The 18,870-nt window shown below is 45.5% G+C and overlaps 1 long non-coding RNA gene and 1 pseudogene across 2 annotated transcripts; one reads left to right on the top strand and one right to left on the bottom strand.

Moving 5' to 3' along the window:
* Positions 1–1,123: 1,123 nt before the first annotated feature.
* On the bottom strand, positions 1,124–3,752 carry LOC149366256 (uncharacterized). Of its 2 annotated transcripts, none has more exons than XR_016284793.1 (7): positions 3,381–3,752; positions 2,034–2,189; positions 1,910–1,971; positions 1,659–1,843; positions 1,520–1,594; positions 1,399–1,455; positions 1,124–1,285 (listed from the first exon to the last, which is right to left on the bottom strand). It is a non-coding gene; the product is annotated as an uncharacterized LOC149366256 (long non-coding RNA). The 2 variants fall into 2 exon arrangements; XR_016284785.1 differs by having other exon boundaries at positions 1,659–1,720; positions 3,381–3,747.
* A 5,427-nt stretch (positions 3,753–9,179) lies between these two features.
* On the top strand, positions 9,180–11,979 carry LOC149366255 (uncharacterized; annotated as a pseudogene).
* The last annotated feature ends 6,891 nt before the right edge of the window (positions 11,980–18,870 follow it).

Genomic DNA, 18,870 nt, shown 5'->3' with positions numbered 1-18,870 from the left:
GTCATCACGTGGCACACATTTCCCGCCCTTTTTGTTCTATTTTGTTGGCGCGGCGTCACATGACATGTTTCCCGCCTTTTTTCTATTTCGTTGACTCGGCGTCACGTGACACACGTTTCCCGCCCTTTTTGTTATATTTTATTGGCGTGTCATCACGTGGCACACATTTCCCGCCCTTTTTGTTCTATTTTGTTGGCGCGGCGTCACATGCCATGTTTCCCGCCTTTTTTCTATTTCGTTGACTCGGCGTCACGTGACACACGTTTCCCGCCCTTTTTGTTATATTTTATTGGCGTGTCATCAGGTGGCACATATTTCCCGCCCTTTTTGTTCTATTTTGTTGGCGCGGCGTCACGTGACACTCGTTTCCCGCCGTTTTTGTTCTATCTCTGGGTGGATGCGGGAAAGCGGAGGAGAAGGGACTTAGCGCAGCGAAGAAGATTGATTACGTTACGCCAACATGGAAAAAGTACCGACTCGCGTGCGTCCGCGCCGGCTGTTTAAATTAGCTTGTTCTTACAACGAAACTGCGCGAAACCGGACCGACGACATTCTCAAGACTGCGGAAAAACCAGCCAAAAAGACGGGGACAAAGGAGAGACAAGGCACACATAAAGTCTCTCCTTTGTCCTCGTCTTTTTGGCTGGTTTTTTTCTTAAGTATGTACCAACTAACCCATATTTCAACTCTCTAGACTGCGGGAGCACGCGCACCCACAAAAGAGTCAGACGGAAATGGCGAAAGTGACATATAAAATACAGTGCTTATATAGGTATGGACCCAATCAACCACTGTACGTCCAGCGGACGTACGATGTACGTCCCTTAACGGATGTACGGATATCCGTGGGAGATCCGCCGACCTCCGACGGATCTCCGAGGGACGTCCGACGGAGGTACATTTATAACTAAAAAGATCTCCCACGGACATCCGATACGGATATCCGCCGCGGATCTAAAGAGGACATTGGCATGTTGCAGGCCTTGGTAACTGCAGCCACTAATATAGCTGTCATATACTAAATGAGTTTATATACAAGCCCACAAAATGTTCTATATCAGGCACAGGCCTCATTGTACGTCAAATGCATATATTTATAGGAAGCAACCAAACACAAAGCAAGTTGTCTTAAAATCAAACAATTTTATTAAAGGCATTAATGCATGCTTTCAACCTTCAAGAGGCATTCTTCACGCTTGACGCTGGAAGAGGTCCCATGCAATAGGACGGGTTACTATATGCTGGTTGCATTCTCATGTTGAATCTGCTGTAAAAAAGTTTTTCCCTAAAAAACAAACAAAAATGCAAAAATACTGTCACTGAAAGGGTACATGATTTTTGCAATTCAAGATACTGCCGCTGAAGATCATAATAAAAAATACTATAGCCATAACATACCTGCTGACTATGTCACACACTTGCAATCATCAATTGCATGAACCGTCCACACATGTGCTGCAAAGGAAAAGATGAAGAGTGCATGAGGAGAGCTGATAATTTCAACACACTTCGAACTTACATGTAGACCAATGCTCTGTAGCGCAAGCTACAACACGGTTGCTCTGAATGGGCTGGTGACGTCCGTGCAGCAACCCTGAGGGAACAAGTTGACAGGTTGTGAGTGGGCAACATGCACTTACACTGCGACTAATACATACCTGTTGACACTACGATGTGGCACATTTGCAACAATCAATTGCACGAGCTGTCCACATACACGCTGCAAAGAAAAAGATGAAAAATTAATTTCAACATACTTCGAACTTACATGTAGACTGCTGCTTTGTAGTGCAAACTATTACATAGTTGCTCTGAATGGGCTGGCCACGTCCGTGCAGCAATACTGAGGGAACAAGTGGACAGGCTGTGAGAGTGAGTAACATGCACTTGCACTGCAACTAATACATACCTGTTCACACTACGATGTGGCACATTTGCAACAATCAATTTCACGAGCCATCCACAGACACACTGCAAAGGAAAAAGTGAAAAATGCATTTGTGGAGTTGGAAATTTGAACACTACGAACTTACATGTAGACTGCTGCTCCGTATTGCAACCTGCTATAGCAGAACAGTAGCACAACAGGCTATTCACGTCATACCGGCAGAAGTTTCATGAAATAGGAAAGGTTACTGCGTGCAGGCAGTACTCTCATGGTTGAACTTGGTATTCCAAAAAGGGATGCTCTGAAAAACAAACCAAAACACAAATAGAATACTTTTACTGAAAGGTTAAGCAAATATTTAAGTTTGAGATACTGTAAGTAAAAACATAATGAAAGACAATATCAAGAGAATTGCATAATTTTGACCAAAATTTCTCCAGCCTTGCTGCCACATAGTAATGGAACTCTATGATGAGATAAGAGGTGCACAAGAGTTTACAATGCATATAGCACACACAACAAAATCAAGCTAATAATCTACAATGTCACCGTGCCAACCACGGCTTGCAGAGGAAACAAAATATGAGAGAGCAACCTGTACTGCACTTTTTCAACATAACGTAGACGTCATGATGCAGCAAAACATGGCCTTTGTTGAAACAAGCCCGCTCACAAGGTTCGCTGATGAAGCACCCAGCCGGCACTAACAACAAATCTGATGATCCACAGCTCCACAGGAGTAAGGAAGAGAGGTCTGCTCACAATCCAGGGATATGTATCTCTAGGTGTGCCATATATGGACCTGCTACCTTGCTCAGCACTGAGCCTTATGAGCATGAACATGTTTGACAAAGCTACACCAATGCACTGCATGGCCTCATTGCAGCTAGTACGCAGCGATAATAGGTGAATAACGTGTGACTGAAGTTCGGAAATTTAACAGAACACTTCAGTTTTCAAAACAACGCTACTGCACAGCGCAAATTACTGTGCTGTAGATGGCTGGAAACATCCATTTGACAAGCCTAATGTTGAAAGAAGTCGATAAGCTGTGAAGGTAGACGAATTTTACATTGTTTTCAACCTACCTGCACTTTCCATGGCATGGCATAACTTAGGCACCAATACACTCCGCACGCGGGCCACATACACACCACAAAGACAGTAAGAAAATAAGAAATCAGTCGCGAATCACTGCAAAACACACACAGCCCCGACAGTATCCTTTTCGTGCGTTCTGTTTTATTGCTATTAAGAACTTACGTAAAACTGCCTTAAGATTCACACCATGCACGTGTACATCTCGTCTCAATTTTTTTCGTAGCGTAGAACGAGAGAGGCGCGATACACTGGCTTACGGAGCTTCGCGACAGGCTCGCGAACGCGGGAAAACACGTTTGCGGCAGCTATCGCATCGTACTTGTAACTTCCACAGCACTTTGCTCATCCCACGGGAACATCATCAAAGTAATCTTCAAGCACAGTTACTTACTTGCAAGTTATAACACGCCACTTCTTTCATCCGAGGCAACAAAGAGTCGGGTGCAGTACGGCGTCGGGGCTATTTCACGACAGCTTCGGGTCCAGAAGAAGGTCTTGACGAGCGCATAGGTGATTGATCACATTTATAGCACAGCCAAGTAAACGCAGAACAAACAAACCGCATACTGTAGCGAAAATAAAGGTCGGAAGAAGCACGATGCCACGAAAAACTACGCAAAGATCGCGCTGTTGGGCACCGCTCCGCCCGCGACAGAACTGGTGGCTGACGGATTGGATTGGATCGACCTTAAGGCCTGTCGTTCTGCCGCGGCTTCTGGTAGGAGTTTAGTTTTCATGCCTAGTTTTCATGGAAGGCAGTATGCCTCGGCATGCCTCGGTTACCTCGGCGGAATGCTGGAAGAGGAAAGGGCATTGATCGCAGAAAGTCCCGCAATTAGTTTAATTCAGGTTCTTTCATATCAGCACCATATTCGAGTGATGTTAATTGATTAATCCGAATATGCAACTAATTGCCGGTATAAAAATTTGATCGGCTGAATTTGTCGTTTGCAAATAGAATTTCTTTTAAATTTTTTATGTGAGGAAAAACAAAATATGTATGTGATGTAAGTTCAGATCCATACAGGCATATTCACGGATACCCGTCGGACGTCCGTCCGCGGATATCCGCCAGCTATCCGATAACGAACGTCCTTCGGACGTACTCCGAATCTCCGATGCGTATGTCCGGATATGGACGTCCGTAGGCATGCCCTAAGGACATCCCCACCTGGCACTGGAGATTCGGATCTTAATCGTACGTACTACGGATATCCGTGGTTGACTGGGGAGAAGGGAAAGAGTGCGGGTGAGGTCCGCGCGCCCAACGATGATTGGCTGCGGCAGTGGCGAATGTGTGCCCGTATTACTCGCATGCAGGCGGCGCTGGGTCACTAGACGGTTTTCCCGCCTTTTTCTTCTCTCGGCGGCAGCTATCGTGCCCTCCCGCGGCGCGCGGTCACGTGACACAGGTTTTCCCGCCTTTGGCCAAAGCCACCTAGACTACTCAAGGCCTCTCCGCTTGCTCCGTGACGTCACGCTAGTTGCCCGTCCTCCGCTCGCCGCTGCGGGGGTTTGCCGGCAGTTTTCAGCGCATTATTTTACCATCCGAGGTCCAATCGCTGTAGTAATGAGACAATAAGCATGAGTTAGCTACTGAAGAATAGCTTTTTAACCGCGAGCTTAATTTCGTTTTATATCTACCGTGTTAACTTATTATAATTTGTTTTCTTTCGTGACCCTCGCGATACACTTCGTGCTGCAGCTAAGTGATTCGATTTTACAGTTTCATGGTAATACTTGGGACAAAGCACTGCATTGCTACAGTTCCTTCTCTTCACTTCATCGCAGTTAGTTCATAGTAAGACCAAAATATTATTTCCGAGGCAGCATAGCAGTGAATTGCAGTAGAATGCATGAAATGCAGTATCTAGCGGAATCTCATGTATTGTACTGCTTTTTGAAAAAACCGCAAGTTTTTTTGTCATTTTCGAAGGCGGATGACGTGCTAAACATTGAAATAAACAAAAACAATTAAGTCATGGAAAAGAGTAACCTGACGACTATGTGAACATTTTATTGCTCTTGGTGCCTAGCATTAAGATATTTCGATTGTTTAATTTTTTTAAGCTGCCAGGCAGCTAACTTGCGATTGCTGGCCTAAATGGCGTCATTCTTCAATTTCAGTGCTAGTTAGTGCAGCCTCACCATGCCTATAGTCAAAGATATTGTCAGATCTAGAAGGTCTGTGACAGCAGATTTCACATATGGAGACGGCTCAGTTTCTATACTAAGAAACATTGAGGACTTTTCGTTCGCAGTGACTGTCTGAAACTTGAAACTTGGTGTCGCAAAAGTTGACTAGCTTGATTTGCAATACTTCTAACGAAGACACTGAATTTATAGGTTTTTCTTCATTGCTTGCCTTGATAGAATTGTTGATGGCTTCCTGGATAGCGTCATTTTCCCAACGTGCTCTCTTTATTGTTGTGGACTCGCGACATGCAGGTGTAGAAGAAAGGTACGATGGGTGATTGGGGAACACCGAACACACTTCGTCCTTGTGAATTTGAAACCATCGCGCTTGGGCTGCATGGTTCTTCCCGTTTGTTTATCATCATGTGAGAACTTGGGATAAAGTCTTGCTCATAAAAATGGAGCTCGCATAACTGTATGAGGAAGCTTATTTGTTACACCATGCAGTCCTCTCGAAGCCACTATTAAGAACTAACGCTTTTGTTTAGTGTTGGGCTTTATAGAACATAAGATAAGCAATCAAAAGCGGTTAAATTGCAGTTACTTATCTTGGAACGCATGGTTGGCTTAAAATCCTTTCTAAAAAGTTTTCTGCGTAAAAGTTTTCTGCGAGCTTCATTCTTGGGAAAATTAAAGACCCCAACTTTTTGGCCACCGTCGTAATTTCTGTGGCGCCCATGCACACAGCCCCGGCCTATGTTGGTTCGGTTATAAATTGAGTGTGTTTTGCTTCAGCACCAGATCATGGTTTAAACGCGCACAAGTGAAGAGAAAACAGCCTGACGACCTTCAGCTCGAAAACTGAGAAGCTGAAAAAGAGAAATGTCAGTACGTTGGCTGCCTAACCTAACCACAGGGGCACGATCCACCCGCGTCGCCTCCCAGGTGCCATGCTCCTGCGCTGCATCCGCCTGCGTTTCACAGAAGTCCCCCCATCGTTCGCGGCAAAGCCTTTCGCGGTCGGGCAACTAGTGTGACGTAGGCCCCTGTGGAAAGGAGGAGTGAACAGGCCTTGTCTAGTCTAGGTGGCTTTGCTTTGGCGCGCTCTCCGTGGCGGCCTGACGGAGCGCAGCGACGAACTATGTCGATTTCACGACCTTCTATCGCGCTATTAGATGCGCAAAAGGCCTCGTAAAATGAATTTTAAAAATGAATAAATGTTTACCACCACCAGCACCATCTCTTTAAAGTTAGCCTGTTCTTGTAATAAACTCGCTCGTTGTCTTCGCTTGTTCCCGTTCGCTTTCAGCCGCGATTTTGATCATGCGATTTTGATCACGTGGTTCGAAAAAAAAAATAACCGAAAGCACGAACGATAGCGCCGTGAGAGGCCCGCGTTGTTTCCGCGTGTTCGCATTAGCTTTCAGCCGCGATTTTGATCGTGTTGTTGACGTACTCAGTTTACCATGTCGCGCTTTTCACGTTAGCCTTCAGCCGCGATTTTGATTATTCTAGGCTTTCGCTCGTGTTGACGTACTTGTACCACATCGCCCGCCGCTTGGACAATGTTGAAAGGAAATTTTGAGACCACAGCATGCGCCCGTTTGATCCTTTTGCACGCGTACTAACGCGACGAGCGACCGAGAATGCGCCACGTGGAAAGAATCCGTCCGCTCGCGGGCGAGTCAAGCGCGAAAACCGCAACGCCGTGTGGCTAATGTTGAAGGGAACTTAAGACCAGGGCACGCGCGATAGAAGGTCGCGAAATCGGAATAGTTTGTCGCTGCGCTCCGTCAGGCTGCCACCGAGAGCGCGCCAAAGGCGGGAAAACCTGTGTCACGTGACCCCGCGCCGCGGGAGGGCATGATGGCCGCCGCCGAGAGAAGAAAAAGGCGGGAAAACTGTCACGTGACTCCGCGCCGCGGGAGGGCACGATGGCCGCCGCCGAGAGAAGAAAAGGGCGGGAAAACTGTCACGTGACCCCGCGCCGCGGGAGGGCATGATGGCCGCCGCCGAGAGAAGAAAAAGGCGGGAAAACTGTCACGTGACTCCGCGCCGCGGGAGGGCATGATGACCGCCGCCGAGAGAAGAAAAAGGCGGGAAAACTGTCACGTGACTCCCCGCCGCGGGAGGGCATGATGGCCGTTGCCGAGGAAAGAAAAAGGCGGGAAAACTCACGTGACCCCGCGCCACCGGCCGCGCGGGCCAGGGCTGGTCGTTTAAAAAAATTGCAGCTCTTCATTCCGTGCCCCCGCGTATGTCTCGAGGCTGGACGCGTGTCGGCATTCGATTTCGAGAACAGCTGCCTTATTCACTTGAATAATTTTACGAACATCACCTGTGCGTCTACTTTGCCGCAAAGCACACGGGTGGACTGCGATCGCGATTGAGATACCCCACGAGATGAAATAGATAACGTGCTCCTCGAAAATGAGATGACGCATTGGCGAGAAACGGCTTTATCGCGCTGCATTTGCTGGGTAGCTGATTCAGTAGAACGCGAATGGCTTACAGTATACGCTGGCGATTCATGTGCGGTGCCTGCGAGGACATCAGACAATTTTTTAAGGCTTTGCGACGAATTCAGCAATAAGAAGGCAGGCCACTCAGAGAAAGTGCGCAGACAGCCCCGTGTTATCTGTGGCTTATTTTTTATTAATTCAGCCACCAATTTAAATACGCATTTAATTAACCATTTTGGTGGCTTAAACGAATGTAATGCATCCCAATTGTTTATTAATTAAGCAATTAATTAACCAATTGGCATGTTTTGTTAAATCACAGCTTAATTCGTCAAGTAATTGATTAAACAATTGATTAGTTAATTTGCCACGTTAGTTGTTTCCAATTCAATTAATCATCTAAGTGACCTAGTTATCCAAGCATGGTAATTAAATATTTATTTATTCAACTGTCTATTAATCCGATTATGGATGATTGACAGATCGAGCGGACATGCTCTGATGACACATTCTGCCGACACTGTGTGATTGCAGGTGTTTCGACGTAAGGTCGATCAAAGGGTGGTTGGTCAACCTCTTCAATTTATTTGAAATTTTTTTACATTGTTGCTTAATCACTGGAAAGGAGCAGTCCGCAATTGGTTTCGTTCCAAAAAATTTTTCCGAAGCACACGAAATTATCTATGACGGGAGAAGTGGAGTTCCGCACTTCAGTGCTTTGCTGTTTTGGCCAACTTTGGTAATAAATAGGACAGGGTCATTTGGAGAGACATGGGAGAGACCTTTGCCCTGCAGTGGGCGTAGTTAGGCTGATGGTGATGATGATGGTTATGAATTACATAAATTATATTGAAGTTAGGGTCCTGAAAATTGTTTAAGTATGTGCATTATTTGTTTGTGCTTCGTTATTTTTGTCTGTCTGCGAAGCTATAGATGTTTTTATAAAATTTTTCAAAATCTGCCCAAAGAAAGTTGTTTATCTAGTTTAGGGGTCATATCAAAAACGGCTTGCAACAGAGTGGCAGTAAGTGCGTGTTATCATCCATGCAAACAGTCCTATCAAACTGCTGAAGTTGATATCTATATGTCCTTTTGACAAAAATATATGATCGCGCTAACTTCAAGAAATCACAAAACAATGCAAACTTCTAACAACAGTTAAGAAAAAAAAATTATATTTTTTGAAGTCCACAGATTCTCCTTTATATCAGATTTAACAATCAATAAAAACATGTTGCATAATTTTGTTTCTCTAGTAGTTATGACCCCTTCAATGAGACTCTTGAGCAAGGATTGGCAAATGATGGTACATTTGATTGCTTGCCTTCTATGTCTATAGAATGCAGGGAGGATTGGATCTCGGTGTTTTAGAAAAGTTCTGGAGTAGCGAAAAAGTGTCGGTTGTACCGAGGGCATTGATATCGAGACAATTTGGGCTCCGCAGTGGCCACGAGAGCGGGGCTACTATGCATACGCCCGCGCACCCTAGACACTCATTTTACTAGGCGACGCTTTGAGAGTTCGTTTTTGAGTCCTTAGGCAGGCACGTGGGGTTGAGCAAACCAGCAAAAACTGGCCCTTTGCCCCCACACATGGTCGCGGCAGCATCTACAACACCCGACAGTGTATGCAACATCTATGAGAACTCGGGAACGGTGTCGATTTCTCACTCTTCTGCTATCATTACTGGCAAAAAATGAGATTAATAAGCTTATTCCCGAAGCATCGATATATCTGATCAATAAGTCCAGGAAATTGAAAGAAAATTGCAGCGTGTGGTACAGACCAGTTCCTTTCACTAGGCATAAGGTTGTTGTTGTTAGTGGCTCTTTATTTAGCAATAAACGAAACAATAAGAGTAAGGTGGCAGTATAATAAGGTGAGCCCTGAGTGCATATTTGTGGCACGTGAATACCACACAAAGGATGAGTTGCAATGCTCCGTACAAAGTTGTAAAAAGATATCCTCTCGGTTATGATAGATAGAGGAAAAACATTCGTAACAAAGCGTTTCATGACAAGATCAATTAGAGAGGCATTCTGCATATACAAAGATGATCATCCTGATTCTGGCATTGGCCTATCAAAATTTTACACCTTGAGACCTCGATGCGTAAAATGTTACCTCCAGTATGATGTGTGTGTGTGTGTCGTATTTGGGCCAACTATAAACTTTGTTACGCCGCTCTTGAGGATGGCACTGGCCATGCTGATGATTAGAGACCGGATTTTAGGCTAATGCCTATTTTTTTAAACGCTTCGTAGGCGCACCATTTTTACATATGAGCACGAATTAGGTGTTGACAATATGTTTAATACTCTTTTTATAGTGCCTATAAATGCCTATTTTGGGTGTCAGTGCCTATAAATGCCTATTTCCGAAGTCGGTGCCTAAAAATGCCCTATTTTACAGAAAAGGGGCCTGAAATACGCAGTGGTTTTGCTTTCGAATCCATTTCGGTTTTGAGTAGAACACACACGTGGCAACATTACATGACCACGTCAGTTGGCTGTGGTGAACGCTGCATCTACGCCGGCTGTGTACACAATACCATTCACGTCAGCCGAAAATATCGAAGCAACTTTTTTCATATTTTCTGCCATTTTATTGTGACAGCTTGTTGATGACTTTGGCTGTCAAAGTGGTAGTTGACCAGATGGCACCACATTTCGGAAAGTATACGGAGTAAGTTGCAGGTTCGTCCAAATAATTCCCAGTTGATTCCAGCTGAAACCAACTGTAAAATGTTCCATAAACCTGCTGGAAACAGTTTAACTGATTAAAATTTCCACCTTGGTAACCTGCCTTATTTTCGTTCCTTGTGCCCCAGATGGTGCTTGTCTGCTACTGCTTCCATAGCTTTAACTGTGATTTCTAGATGGATGATGTTTATTTTACCATGGATCCTCGTGGATGTACGTAGGCCCGTGCAGAACTATGATTCTTTTCGGCATATTCTGCATCAAGCAGCACTGTGTGTAACATTTTCTAGCATCTCGTATTTATGGTTTCCAGACCCTTCTAATGGCAAGCACCATTTGATAGTCGCGTGGCTCCAGACATGTGAAGCCACAAACTATAAAACATTGTTTACACAAATAACAACTTATTCATTGATGTTGAAGCATCGTGTATGCCTGCAATAAATAAGTTCAATTCTTGTGTGAGCGAAGACTGAACTCATTTGTCAGATGCTTTGAATTGACAATGTTTCTATCAATTTCTAAATACATGGCCTCCTGTTAAGGTGTTCACTGTTTCTACATTTGTACTCGACAAGCGAATTGCTTGTTTCGAGGTATACCAAAGTGCTTTAAAAGGGTTGGTAACCGTCCCTTTTGCTCCGCTGAAGCATGTGTATTGTACGAAAAGCGGCGCGACAGCCTTAAAAAAAAACAGCTTCTAATGTTCGCACCTTGCTTAAGGTCCCTAATCATTCCTGCTTTGTTTTTGTTTTATTTCACGGCAGATATTGCGCGCTGAAGTTCGGAACTGTGTGCACTTTTGATAAAGTTTATAGTGCCTATTTTTCTCTGTAAGGTGCCTAAAATGCAATTCTAGCCGCCTATTTATCGCGCCTAAAACGTTCTTTTTAGTGCCTAAAAATCCGGCCTCTACTGATGATATTCACCCAGCGTTCATTTGCACTCCGTCATCAACGCAGTGCCTCTTACGCGAATGCAATCAGTGTATAAAAGGCAGGGTCTCTGACATTAAGGAACTTCATATCCCAGAAGACGAAGAAATATCTTTAGCAATGTGGGAGTCAGGCGACCTTGTAAAAAAGGCTTTGGATGCTGACACTTTTCTTAACCATCTTCGGGTGTTAGTGTCAAGAAGGATCGTGCACAACCACATTAGGAAAACTCAAGGTAAAGTGATCTACGAGGAAAAGCAATGCACACAGCATGGAAGCATTGTATTCCACTCTGGTTTTGCTGAAAACTGGACTGCCGTGCTTCCTGATGAGGCTCAGGCATACCACTGGCAAAGGAAACAAGTGTCAGTATTTATATGTGTGGTCAGAACGAGGAAATCTACGAACAGATTTGCAATTGTTAGTGACGATTTGAGCCATGACTCCGCTCATGACTGCTTGGCTGTAAAGAAAGTGAGAGAATGGGTGGATGACAACCTGCCAGCGTACTCCAAGATGACACTTGTCAGTGATAAAGCCACAGTCATTTAAAAAATAGATACCAGCTTTTTGAGTTTGGAAAGAGTGAGTGTCCCAAGAGCCAATGGATATTCTCAGCAACCGGATGTGGGAAGAATGCGTGCGACGGTGTTGGAGGAGTCGTCAAGCACCAAGCAATGCTCAACAACCTGAGAACAAACCCTGAAAGCACAATTCAGGCCGCCGGAGACTTTGTGCTTTATCGAGGAAACTGAAAGGTGTGCATCTAATACATCTGCCCTATTAACAGGCATCCTTTGCTACAGCCGCCATCAAGAATATCCCCTCGCCTAAACCACACTCATCCCATAGCTCCCATGAAAGGCCGCACATCAGCTATGAATGATTCATTCTTTCCAGATGCAATAGCCCGATGGAATGCCCTGCCTGATAATATTGCTTCTTGCACAGATCGAGCAATTTTCCGCATTTAATTAGCGAATCACCTGTGTCTTACGTGATGTATTCGGCTTCATCAAATAATCTGATCCTGTGTTACTGTCTCTTTTAATGGTTTTTTTTTTGCTCTGTTTCGTTTCATTGCTTTTTTGTTTTTGTTGAGCTGGTATCAAATGTTGTTACACACTGTTCTTGCCCCCGCCTTATGTAATGCCCACGGGCCCTTAAGGTTTCAATAAATTAAATGAAATGAAATGAAATCTGGAAGTAAAAGAAGTCGCATTCCGCGAGTAAGAGTGGATGGCAGTGCGCGCCTTTCATGGCATTCAATTGTACGTGGCACGCACAGTCGGGTGGGTCTGCATGGAAGTAACTAAGTGTACTGGAGTAAAGACATTGTGCGTAGTCGAATCAGTCGAATGAACTATTGCAGCTGGAAACAAATTGTTTTTAATAAAAGTAGATCCCCGTGACCTTTTCAATTTGTTAATGTTGCTAAAAATTATTTGAAATATGCCGCTTCCTTATTTGACTTTAGCCTCTTTGTGGGTATACTAAGCTGCGCATCGAATCCTGATTGTGTTTTTGGTGGAAGTGAAATGCCAAAAAGTTCCCTGTTCTGTGCGATGCCGTAGCACATCAAGTAACTAACCACAGGCAGTGAAAAACAATCCCGTGTCCTTCACTACAGTGGCTTTCATAGCTAATCTTACGTATTGAGACATAAAGGACTACATACAATGTCCTACCAAAATTGAAAACACGTACATGATTCACAAATGACATAGGTTCTGTTTCGTGCCTGTCTAATTTAGGATGACTCTAGTAACTGAGGATTTCTTTTAGATGGGGATTATTGAAAGTTTATTACAGTCTGGGCTACATAGGTCTGATTAGGAGGAATACATGGCTGGGTCTCCTGCGTAGCTGCTCAAGTGGGGACGCCGTGGAATCCGAGTCGTCTGCCACTTGTATATAAGAGGGTGAGGAGGACGGTGGCCGTCGGGCCCGTGCGCTCGGCGGCTCGGCGCATCGCCTGCGGGAGTGGCTGGCTGCTTCTCCGACAGCAGAGGAAGCGGAGGGTGCGTTGCCGGTACAGCTGGCGCCATCTACAAGAGCGTCTTGTAACATCCCCCCTTTTTTGTAGCTTGCTGTCATCCAACCAGGTAATCGTGAAGTCGCTTTGGGAGCATTCTTGTTCTTTGAGGTCGTGCCGGCGTGCGAGTCACATCAAGGCGCTGCTGGGTTTCTTGCTGTTCAGTGTCATTGGTTTGGTTGTCTCCCGTTTCAGCATTTCCTTCTTCGGACTCAAGCTCTCTCTGTTCTTGTTCCTTGTTGCTGTTTGCACTCTTCAGTGGGCTTCTTATAAACACGCGGTTCCTTCTCAGAACGCTGTCTCCCACGTTGATTTCATAAGATCTGTCATCAACTCTTTTTGTCACGGTTCCTTTGGACCATGGTCCGCTTCTAATCGGTCGGACAGTCACACCTTGTCCTTCTTTCAGTGTTGGCAGGTCCTTGGCATGTTTGTCATGATAAAAGATTGTTCGTTGTCTTCTTGCCTGCCTCTTGCCGGTCACGTTTATCGTTTCGGGTTCAAGCAGCTTTGCTGTGGTCGGCAGTGTCGTTCTGGTGCGGCGACCCATGAGCAGTTGTGCCGGGCTGGCGTTTAATCCTTGCAGGGGTGTATTTCGAAAATCTAGGAATGCCAATTGCGGTTCTGACTTGCTTTCTTCCGCTTTTTTCAATAGCATTTTTGCCGTTTTTACCGCTGATTCGGCCATTCCATTCGAACGTGGATAACCTGGACTTGACGTTTTGTGTTCGAAGTTCCAGCTTTTAGCAAACCTTTCAAACTCCTCGCTCGCAAACTGGGGTCCGTTGTCGCTCACCAGAGTTCTTGGAATCCCGTATCTAGCAAAGTGAGCTTTCAGCTTTAGGATCACTTGGGTTGAAGTTGTCGTCTTCAGCTGATCTACTTCCCAAAAGTTGCTGAGATAGTCGACTGTAACGAGAAAGTTTTTCCCCTTATACTCGAAGATGTCGCATCCGACTCTTTCCCACGGATAACTCGGTTCCGGATGAGGGATGAGTGTCTCTCGTTGTTGGGAATGCGCATGCTTCTGACACACTTCGCACCTTGCGATGTAATCCTTCAGTTCTGTGTTCATCCTGGGCCAGAATACACACTCGCGAGCACGCCGAAGACAGCTCTCAATTCCCATGTGCGATGCGTGAAGTTTCTCTTTGATCTCACGGCGCAGAGACAATGGGATGAGCAGTCGTAATCCCTTGTAGATGAGGTCCTCCTCCACTGTGAGTTCATCTCTGAATGGGTAGTAGACGCGCATGTCTCGCGGCACTTGGTGCTTTTCTTGTGGCCATCCTGACAATATGATTGACTTAAGCTTTTGCAGGAAGTCATCTTTCTCCGTCGCTTTGCGGATTTTTTCCAGGGTTTCCTTGCGCACTGGCAGGTAGTTCACAACGTTGATGCTTTCTAGTTCACTTTCACTGTCGCGGTTGGGAAGGAATGCCCTCGACATCGTGTCAGCTAGAAGTAGTTCTTTCCCTGGTCTGTGCTCGATGTTGATGTTATACCTTTGCGTTTGCAGTATCATACCTTGCAGTCGTCTTGGCACTTGATCGAGTCTTTTTTTCATGATGGACTGAAGAGGTTTGTGATCACTGATGATCGTTGTAGCTGTTCCGAAGGTGTACTGATGGAATTTCTGCAATGCAAATACGATTGCTAGCATTTCCTTCTCGATCTGGGCATAGCGACATTCTGTCGGTGTTAGTGCTCTGCTGGCGAAAGATACAGGTTTTCCTTCTTGGATGAGAGCCGCTCCAAGTCCGAGGTCGCTGGCATCACATTGTATTTCAACTGGCTTTCGCGTGTCGAAGTATGCTAGAATAGGAGCTCTTGTCACTGCATCTTTTGCCTTCTGGAACGCTTGTTCTTGTTCTTCTCCCCAGTGCCACGGTGTGTCTTTCACTGTGAGCTTCCTCAATGGTTCTAACACTCGTGAAATTCCGGGCGGGAATCTGGACAGGTAATTGATCATTCCGCAAAACCGCTGTACGCCTTGGACATCAGTTGGTCGAGGCATTTCTTGAATTGCCTTTGTTTTCTCTGGATCCACTTTCAGTCCTTCTTTTGTCAGCACGTGTCCCATGAAGACTGTTGTGCTCATACGAAGTTGCGTCTTGTACTTGTTCAGACGTATTCCAGTCTGTCTGCATCTCTGCATTAGGTTTTCGAGCTTTCTGTCGTGATCTTTAAGAGCATCCTTTTCAGTTTCACCAACTCCATAGACGAGGATGTCGTCTGCTATGCACAGAACTCCGTTTAGTCCTTCAAGTGCCATTTGCAGTCTCTTCTGAAATATTTCACTGCTGACCGCTAACCCAAATGGTAGGCGCAGCCATCGATATCGGCCGTTGGGCGTTTGAAACGTGGTCTTTAGACTTGACTCTTCATCGAGGCAGTAGGTCTAGTTTTGAAAAGATCTTGGCTTTTGCAAGCTCTGGCAAGACGTCGTCGAGAATGGGCAATGTGTGGCGCTCTCGTTCTAACGCTTCATTTAGCGCTTGTGGGCCAATGCACACTCTCATGTTGCCATTTTTCTTCATCGCCACGACCATTCGGCTCACCCACTCGGTTGGCTCGGTGACACTTTTGATTACTCCTCTTCTCTCCATGCTTTGCAAGGTTGCTTCAAGCTGTGGTTTTATGCTGACAGGCACTCTGCAGCTTGTTATCGCTTTCGGGACTGCATCCTGTTTTGTTACCAGATGTACTGTTCCCGGCAGCGTCCCTAGTGCTTCTCCAAAGACGTCTGGGAATTTTTCCACTATGCGCTTTGTGAAGTCTTCCTCTGGAGCGTTAACTGTAGCTACCAGATCATAATCGATTGTTATGAGACCCATGGTTTCTGCTGTCTTCCTTCCAATGAGAGGTGCGAGCTCATCAGCAACAACTACGAATTCCAGGACATGCTTCTTTTCATTTTTGGCAGTGACCTCAAGCTGGGCTTTGCCTTTGGAGTAAACTTTGCTTCCGTTCCATGTCCGCAGTGTCGTTGCGCTCGCTCTCAGCTGCTGTGGCTGGACGTATTTGGCTGTAATCACATCAACTGCCGCTCCACTGTCTACTTGAAACTTTACTTTGTTTCCGTTCACTTCCAAGAGCGTGTAGACTGAGCTGGGCTTTTCGCTCTTAACTGCCAAAATGTCCCCTTCGTCGCTATCGACCTCCAGACTAGCCACTGCCCTGCTGCCTTTGCACACTGCTGCGAAGTGGTTTCGCTTTCTGCACTTAACGCACACTTGTTTCCAAGCTGGGCAGGCTGTTCTTTTGCGTTCGTGGCTCCTTCCGCAGTACTTGCATTTCGGAAGATTCGCCATCAACGGCGGTTTCCTTTCTTCTTTTAGACTTTTACTGGCATAGTTGCGACGGTGCTGCTTTTTCACAGTGTGAACTTCGCTGTTGCTTGCAGCTGATCCCTCTTTAAATGCTTTCATTTGCTGTTTTGTAGCCTCATGAGCAAGACACACTTTGACAACTCTCTCGAGGGTTGGGTCATCGAGCTTTAGAATGTCCGCTCGCGCTCTCTCGTCGTAAATTCCACAGACGATCTGGTCGCGGATCAATTTGTCTCGTTCGTTCCCGAACCCGCAGTCGCGCGCTTTCAATTTCAGGTCGGTCAGAAAGTCATCGAACTGCTCTTCCTGTTGCTGCATTCGTGAGCGGAAGACGTATCGCGAGTACAGTTCGTTATGCTTCGGTAAGAAATGCGCGTCGAGAAGGCTTATCACATGCGTGTAGTCAAATTCTGGGTGTGGTCTTGCTCCTGTTGGTTTCCCGAAGTCCAAAGTGTTATAAATGTCAAGAAGCGTGGAGCCTCCGACGGTCAAAAGAAGTGCTACTTGCCGGTCGGACGGTGCTTTCGCTGTGTTGGTTGCTTTGAGGTACAGCGTGAAGCTCTGCTTGAAGGCTCTCCATTGTTCCGCTGCGTTGCCAATGGTTTCGAATTTCGCAGGTGGAGGAATCTTCTCCATGTTGAGGCGTTGGCGGTAATTTTACACTTCTGACACCATGTTTCGTGCCTGTCTATTTAGGATGACTCTAGTAACTGAGGATTTCTTTTGGATGGGGATTATTGAAAGTTTATTACAGTCTGGGCTACATAGGTCTGATTAGGAGGAATACATGGCTGGGTCTGCTGCGTAGCTGTTCAAGTGGAGGGCGCCGTGGAATCCGAGTCGTCTGCCATTTGTATATAAGAGGGTGAGGAGGACGGTGGCCGTCGGGCCCGTGCGCTCGGCGGCTCGGCGCATCGCCTGCGGGAGTGGCTGGCTGCTTCTCCGACAGCGGAGGAAGCGGAGGGTGCGTTGCCGGTACAGCTGGCGCCATCTACAAGAGCGTCTTGTAACAGGTTCTTCAGACCTGTATGGTGTGCTCATTGTTGTACAAAGGTCTCATTGGAAGTGTTGTAACTACTACACAAACAAAATTATGCAACTTGTTTTTAATGATTCCAAAATTTTATATAAAGGAGAACACGTGGAGAAAGTTTAGAAACTATACAAAATGTGTTTTTTAATTGCTGTAAGAAGTTTTCATTGTTCTGTTTTCTTGGGGTTAGCGCAATAATATCTGTGTTGAAAGGACATAGATATCAACTTCAGCAGTTTGATAGGACTATTTGCATAGATAATAACGCATAATTAATGCCACTCTGCTGCAAGCCATTTTCAATATAACGACCCACAAACTAGACAAAAAAAGGTTCTTTGGGCAGACTTTGAGAAATTTTATAAAAACATACGTGGCTTGCAGACCGACAAAAATAAGGGAGCACAAATAAAAACACCCATATATTTGCTCAAACAATTTTCAGGTGCCTAACTTCAATATATTTTATGTAATTCATTACCAAAGTTGGCCAAAACAGCAAAGTACTAAAGCGCGGAACTCAACTTCTCCGTCATTTATAATTTCGCATGCTTTGAAAAATTTTTTGGGGGCAAAACCAATTGCTGATTGCTTCTTTCCAGTGATTAGGCAACAATTACAAAATTTCAAATAAATTGAAGAGGCTGACCAGCCACCCTTATTTGATCTTAAATGAAACCACCTTGACAGGTCTTGTACACGCCACTCATGAGACAAGAAATGCTTTCGCATTGTAATGCATGTAGGTGCTTTGCTAGCTTGCGAAGGGTTTCCCTCAAGTTCACAACCGAATGGTGATTGTGATTGTTGGTGCAAAGTTTTGAGGTTTTCGCTGCTCATATTATGACTTCCTTAAAAACATGACCTTTGAGGACCTAGAGTGCACATACTTGCAACTTTTTATTGCACAAAAAGAAAGCGCAGCTTGCATTTTAATCAGTCAGCGTTTCGGAAGCAAACGTGATATAATGTATTTAAGTGTGTATGCACAATGCCGTGCCAAAATGGGGAAAAAATGAATCGACTTAGAAGCGCCTGATGAGTTTGCGTAGCTGTTAGTGCAGCCAACACAACACGTCTACCTAGACTTCGTTTCACTGGGCATATTCACGCACAACACCACCACAATTAAGACACCCAAACAAACTCCACAGAAACCAACCACAGACTGCGCACTCCAATGCGCCGGCTGGCCCATTACAGCGACGCCGGAAGCGCCGAGAGGTGGCGCCACCCGTCCAGCTGT

The sequence above is a fragment of the Amblyomma mixtum genome, chromosome 1 (assembly GCF_055824585.1).
Source record: "Amblyomma mixtum isolate Tamu chromosome 1, ASM5582458v1, whole genome shotgun sequence".
In the NCBI taxonomy this organism is placed as follows: Eukaryota; Metazoa; Arthropoda; class Arachnida; order Ixodida; family Ixodidae; genus Amblyomma; species Amblyomma mixtum.
This window is presented reverse-complemented; position numbering and strand designations above follow the sequence as displayed.